Below are 7303 nucleotides of genomic sequence, written 5' to 3' on the forward strand. Positions count from 1 at the left end.
GTGCTAATTTCTTTAGTTATTGGGGTAAAATGGGTAGTGTTAATAGGAAGGTGTTTGCCAATTCAGTAACCTAATTTAATGTTAATGGAAACTAACATTACCTCAAATTGTTTAGTTATAATTGTTGTTTAACTGAATCTTGAGGTTAGAGGCCTTAAATAGAATGTTTTGTATTGTTCTTTCCCAACATTTTTCAAAAGAAACAGTCCAATTTCTTTGCTGTGATTGATTCCAGAGAACACGGAAGAACTGACATTATTTAACTGTTGATTTATATAGATTCAGTAGAGGAGTAATGTCAGTTTAATTCTTTACCTACTGCAGTGAAATTAGACATGTTGTTTTGAAAGGTTACTGGTGGATGCCAGCAACCATCTTGGAAGAGAACAATACAATCTGTTATAAGGCCTCCATTTGAAAATTGTGTATTTGATACTAGAATATAATAGCAAAATGTAATTTGAAGATAACGTAGTATTTAAGTGACCAAGTAGTATTGGGTAAAAGTTATTGAATCGTGTTGGGATAACGTGAGAAAATTGTGAAGGATTAAAATATTCCAAGAGCTCAAATTACTTCATCAAAACATGTTTAAGTCACATTTTATCAACACAAATTGCACAAGTTTATTGAACATGAATAAATTGTGTTAATTTAATTCAATTGTTTAAGTTGCTGCCAAAGCAAAACATCTGTGTGCAACAAATGTCCACCATTGAATTAAGTAAATCCAACAACATATTTTTTTCAGTGTTGGAGCAACTGTAACCCACATAATTTCTTTAGGCATTAATAAAGTATTCTGATTCTGATTGTTTCAGGATGACCTGCCATTATCCAATGACACATTTGCTTACCTGCATCTTCTCCTCCTCTTCTTTTCTATTTTTTCTAAACTGAGCACCTGATGGATTTGAACTTTTCTTATCCATCTTCCATTGGTTTTAATTTTGCACTCCAGTATGAACACCCATCCCCCATATCGAGGATCACCACAACATAACCTAGCACACCTACACCTTAGTTCACAGATTCACTTTGTCTAAGGTTTATTTCTGGGATTTCAGACAACCCAGGATTCAGATCATGAATACATAATGGGCTTGGATTTACATCATTATGAATGAAATGTGCTCTATTTGGAAGCAGCAGGGCCCCTCCCCTTTCGACGGGCTGTGTGTGAGACTTTAAATCATCAAACTGTAAAATATAAATTTTAAATTGTTATTGATCCCTTTATCCCGAGTCCTAAAGTGCATATTTATTTTCTTACTCTTCTTATATATATTGTTTGTTTACTTGCACTGCTGTAACTGGAGCCTCGTCGTCTCGTCTCTATATTCTGTACTGTAGCGGAGTTGACAATAAAGTTTTACTTTGACTTCAGCAGCGAGCAGGCGCACCAAGGGCTCTCGCGCTCACTTTTCGCGTACAGAATTTCGAAAAACATCGGTGCAAATTATAAGTCTGTATCATAATGTCTGGTGTTTTCGTGTTTGTTGGTTTGTTTTTATTTTGTGAGTTGGTTATTGGATGCTGCTCCAGCCAGCCAGAGAATCCCCCGCCGCCCCGCCCTCTCCTCCCTGTGCTGCAAGCAGCAGGCGCGCCCTTACTCCCAGCAAATGGGCGATAGAAAACCAATCAGTGCCTATGCCATTCCCAATATGCACTGGCATGACGTCGGGGCAGCATGAATACGAGCTATTTTTATTTATTTATTTATTTTTGCCGAGGCCCGTGATGCCGCCCCCCACCACGAAAATTTGAGAAAAAAGAAAACAACTGCTTTATAATGCCCTCCGCTACCTTAGTTTAATTGGTCACATGACTGCATCACATGACTAAAATGTGTCATGTTTTCAAGGCTCCGGTTCGATGTCCACAATGTGACACAAAAACTGTGTTTTCAAATCTATCCGCTTTGGAGAGCGTTTTCAAAACGCTGCGTTTTCCTTGACCGAAAACACCGTCTCAGCGTGGACGGGAGGCCAAAACGGAGAGAAAACGATGTGTTTTCAAACAAAACTGTATTAGTGTGGACATGGCCTGACTCTGACTCAGGCATCCTTTCCTTTAATGTTGGTTTAATGGCCATGAATTCCAACATGAACAATAATGATGTTGCCAATGAGATAGCATGAACTCATTAAAAAAGCATGTACTGAGGTCACAGTGTAGGTCAAGTGAGAAGTATGGTCATTTTCCTGCGAGACAATCAAACTTCTTTTTGAATCCAGAGGAGGCACCAATGCTCTCCTTGGCTTGAGTTCAATAAAGACTAAATATCAAAAGGGCCACAAATGCAGTGTCTACTGTGGAGCAGTTGCACTGGATTGCACGAGCTGTAGTTACAGGTGTGGAATGAATCGGCAATGCATTGTCAAAAGAAGAAGCCTAAGGGGATGGATCACTCTGAATCTATTTAATCTGGGTTTTGTCAAGCCTATCCCAAGCCCTTTCACCAACCACAACATTTTTCAATTAAAGCAAGGAAAGAAAGTTTGTATGTAACTGTAGCTGTGTCCATTTTGATGGGATGGGACACTTAACAAATATTTGTTTTCTCTTGATTCTGGTCGCTGGGGTTTGGATCTTTTGTGTCTCTAATGGTCAGTGTTTGATTTTTCAACAGGTAAAATTAAATATATGTTACAGATAGTTTTCTGCCTTTAAATATGGCAGCATTTTGGAGCTATTACAACAAATTGCAACCACAACTCCAGCTTGACATACTTACATTGTTTCTCTTTTTCTTTTTTAAACATTTATCTCTTGGATCGTTTTCAGACTGCAGCTCAGCCAAAAGTGGCCCAGTCTGTCCGTGAAACTGCTAATCCCGACTGGCTGTCTGACTGGCATGTCTCTTTGGAGAGAGCAATGCTGGTTTACTCACAGACAAATATTTCATTACACAAAAAAGCAGTTAGGGGGTCTTCATTAACAGAGACAGAAGGATTTGTTTTACAGGATTACCTCATTTGCATTTTTTTAATTACAGCACAGGCCCACAGAACCACCTGGTTTGGGATGATAAAGGAGGCGAAGAGGAGAAACTGAGGCTGATTAGACCAGGATTCAGGATTTGTGAATATATTAAATTACATTTGGGGTGAGATCCAGCAAAGTCCTAATCACAACAGGAAGACTGTAGGGTTCCACATCTGGCTTCAAAGACTTTGACTGAAATTTCTGTTGGCATATAAACAGAAGGAAACATGGCTATTACCCGTGGAAGGGTTAAACCAAAACCATCTTTGAAGCCTTATTCTGTGAGGTTACACAGCTACATATATACAGAATGGTGTTCTGGTAGAGTAGGTTTCTCGGTGCGTGGGAACTAGAAAATACAACAAATGGATTTTGTCATGCTGTGTAAATAAAGCCAAAGCCAGATTCAGTTAATGGAGCATACACTGCAATCACTAAGCACGGGTGTTGGTAACACAAAGATATTTACAGTGAAAGACTGAAAACAATAAAAGCTTCATATAACACTGGAGTCGTGGTCCACCAGTACAGGACGACAGCTGGACATATAAACAGATCCTTCCTCAAGCGATACTCAGGCTTCCATAAGGTTATAAGGAAATCTGCTCATGTATGATGCAGAATGATTGTAGTTCATTCTTTAAGTGTAGGATGTGGATACAAGTAGAAAGGACTTGTTTGCTGGGTGACAGATGAAAGGGGAAAAGCTTTGACAGCATGGCAAAGAGTTAAGGTTGCTCCTTTGTCCCACTGAAAAACAACACCGAGCGCCTCACCCTTCGAAGGAGACTGATTTCAGCTGCTTGGATCTGTGACGTGACACTAACTAGAGCTCGTGACCGTAGTTGAGAGTAGGAATGTTGATAACTTTTATCCTTTCTATCTAACATTGTAATCCTGGCCGGAGTATTCTCTTTCAGGATGGGAGTGACCCCAAATACAGGACGCAGGGTGTTGCTGGATGATTTGATGAGTATTAAAAAAATGATCTGAATAAAATGCTCTTTAAAGTCACCAGATCTGAACCCATTTGAAAACACAGCTCAACCAGAGATACATATCAGATGCTGGGCTGACATGTCAGTTGGTGCAAGGGCAAAGCAAAAGGATCAGCAGGCAAGAAGATTACACATCGATGCTGGTCTCCTGTAATCTGTGAGTTTCCTGGCAAATCACAGACAACTCTAGAAATCCACAAACTGCATTTTGTACTTTGTTTTTTTTGTATAATCTACTTTAGCGTTCCTGTTTTTGAAGATTTTTACTTTAAAAGAGGCAAATATGTCTCTTCTGCTTGCAGTACATCTGCTTAGTAAAGCCAACCCGCTTCTATCTGTGGGTTAAGTGGTGTTAATCTTTTCATCTTATTCTCCATAGGAAAGCTAATATGTATTTCCTAATATACTCCAATATTTTTGCCAGTGTTGCAGTTTTTGTTCATCTGAAGGCGGAGTCCCATTAAACTAACCAGATGACTGAAACGCAGAAGACATTAGGTCATTAGGTAATAAATTGAATAAAATGAATTTGCATCACGATTTTTCATTTTTGCTCCGGATGGAGCAGCAGGAGACGCCTCCACAAAGATCTCTTTGATGAAGAAAGTCTAATTTAATTTTGACAGTAATTTGGCTGTAATAACAATCAGTCACTGCTGTAAGATATAAAAAAAAAATGTAATCATGAAATATGTAAATTAACACTGATGCAGCATCAACCTTAGTTTACTAGTCATGGTAAGGTGACTTATGGGAGGTATGAGGCTGCATGTCAGTGGTTGTGTTACATTGCATGAGTGTCCTTACCGCAGCACTCTTCCCAGCTGGCCCTGGGTCGCCTCAAACCACTTGGAGGGAATGTTTTGGGTACAGCTGCTCCTCATACTCCTCTTTGCCTCAGACAACAGCATCATCGTGTTAAGGAAAAAAGAAATCATCATTTATCTGATGTTTAGGTCTCATCAGAAAGATGAAGGGAGCAGCAATGTTTCAGGGTTGGTGCTAACTTCCAGTTCAACTTATGACACACTGTGGCTCATATTTAGGCTCATAATTTAACTGTGGAAACAGTAATTAGCACAACAGGACCATTGTAAGACAAAATGTGACACTTGATACCACTTTCTCAAGAACTCTAAGCACCAATTACATTTGATAACATGGAAGTGCAGAGGAGAGATCCTCCACGACTAACCTGATTTTCTGTCTCGATGACCATGGCGCCGAGGTGATTACTCAATTGTAAAAACAGAAGGAATTTTAGACATAAATAACCTCTGAGTTCCAGCTGACATGAACTCATTGGCAGCTTCTGAGCTTGAGCCTCGGAGTCTCTGGGCAGCCATCCATCAGCAGACAGGAAACGCTCCAGGGACAAACTAGCTGGACCCAGTTCTTTTTTAATGCATGACAGACCCCTGCACTTCGCGAGGCCACGAAAGGAGGCCGGAGCAGAGAGAAACGAGTCAAACAAGCAGAAAGGATCACATTGTTCTGGGGGGTCTCAGAAAGACATTATGTTTGTATGACCTCGAAACCTGGGTGTATTATAACCATCGACCTTTATGATAGAAACGCTGATCCCCCCCTCACCTTTAAGATATCTATTTAGAAAAACCCTCTGACAAGACAACAAGAACCACAGAACAAAAAAAGAAAAGAAAAAAAGAGAAATTGTCACGGTCTGGAGGGCAGACCGTGGGGATGTGGGGAAAGGAGGACCCAAAACGCAGACTCTGCGATGCAAACAGTGCTCTTTATTTACAGTGGAAAGCTGTAAACACAATAACTCCCCGTTGCTCCCTCGAACCCCATGTGCGTGCTTCCCTCCGACGTCTGTGCTCGTGCTCGTGCTCCCCGCTGTTGTGTTACTGCACACCCTGTGCGTGCTGCACTTCTGGTCCCTCGTTTCACCTGCAGGACAATACAGAAGCAGCCGTTAAACACTGAACCCGCGCGCACACACACACACGATCCGCACTTCCTAATGCTACACACTGACTTGGAGTCTTAGCTTAATGATCCCGCGCCGGTGGGAGCTCCAACTCTCTCCTAAGTAGCTCCCCCGACGAGCCCTGATCACCAACAGGTGTGGCATGAACTTCAGGTGTGGCCAGTCCTTCCGCAGGGCCACACCCCTCAGGCCTGCAGGTGGCTGAGCTCCATCCTCCAGCCACACCCGCAGACATACACACCCATACCCTGCCTATACATATGAGTGGGACACAGACTAACACAGCACAGTGCAGAAAAACACACACATCACCAAAATAATAATAACAACAATATCAACGGGAGGTGAGTCAAAACTGCTCACGGACCCCGAGTCCTCCAGAGCTGGGTCCGTGACAGAAATCGCTACTGTTGGATAATTTTCATATTGAACTGAGAATATAAACAGCAAGTGAAACATGATTAAAAGCTCATATGAACAATGCCTGGCACACCTTTTTTTTTTCCTCAAAAAAAAGACCCAATGTAAATGTCTAGCTCAGGAAATCTTTATTTGATTGTAGTTTATAGCTCTTGACAGATGGATTCAAACAAGTTTTGGTTTGCACAATCTAGGGTCATAACTTTGATTAAACTGCAATAAAACTGCAGTTTAAAGTGATCAACAATCACTATTTCTAAACATTCCAAAATTTAAAAACAAAAGTGGAACTACTGAAGACCTGAATGAAGGTTGTGGGTTTGAATCCACTGGCTTCCAGGGGCTTTTTTTGTGTGAAGGTGAGCATGACTGGTTGCCTGTCCCTCTGAGTTAGACTGGTGGACCGCCTCTCGCCCCATGAAAGCTGGGATGGGCTCCAGCCACCATGTGATCCTCAGTTGGATAAGTGGAAGCAAACTGACAGATGGCCAAGTCTGCTTTTACCTTGAGCCTTACATCTTTGATCGACTGCACCCGAGCTGGCCAGAGGTGGTTAGATGGTTAGATTTGCACAAAGATATGAAAAGTTGTTGCCATAGTACTTGTTTTTAGGTACCACAAATACTATTGATAAAGGAAATACTGGACAATAACTACAATATTAGGTATGTGCGGGTGAAAACAGCCTGCTGTGACTTGTGAAAATAAAAAGTAAATGTAGATATTCTTTGTGCTTGAGTCAGAGAAGCAGGGAAAAGTTGGAAGACAACAAAAACACCCATTTAAATGGGACATTTAGAGGTGAGCAAGTTTTCACTTCATACCAACAATATCATGACGAAATCCCAAGATAGCAATAATATTACCATTATTGTAATATGTTACTTACTGTTGCAAAGCTGTATATTAGTTGGGTGGGGGGTTAGTTGTATATTACTGCAGT

The 7303-nt window shown here is 41.0% G+C and overlaps 1 long non-coding RNA gene across 1 annotated transcript; it reads right to left on the minus strand.

Annotated features, from left to right (window-relative positions):
* Positions 1–5723: 5723 nt before the first annotated feature.
* LOC309692953 lies at positions 5724–6328 on the minus strand. Its single transcript, XR_014272533.1, has 2 exons — positions 5989–6328; positions 5724–5900 (listed from the first exon to the last, which is right to left on the minus strand). It is a non-coding gene; the product is annotated as an uncharacterized lncRNA (long non-coding RNA).
* Positions 6329–7303: the final 975 nt, after the last annotated feature.

This window comes from Aulonocara stuartgranti, assembly GCF_965226115.1.
Source record: "Aulonocara stuartgranti genome assembly, chromosome: 17".
In the NCBI taxonomy this organism is placed as follows: Eukaryota; Metazoa; Chordata; class Actinopteri; order Cichliformes; family Cichlidae; genus Aulonocara; species Aulonocara stuartgranti.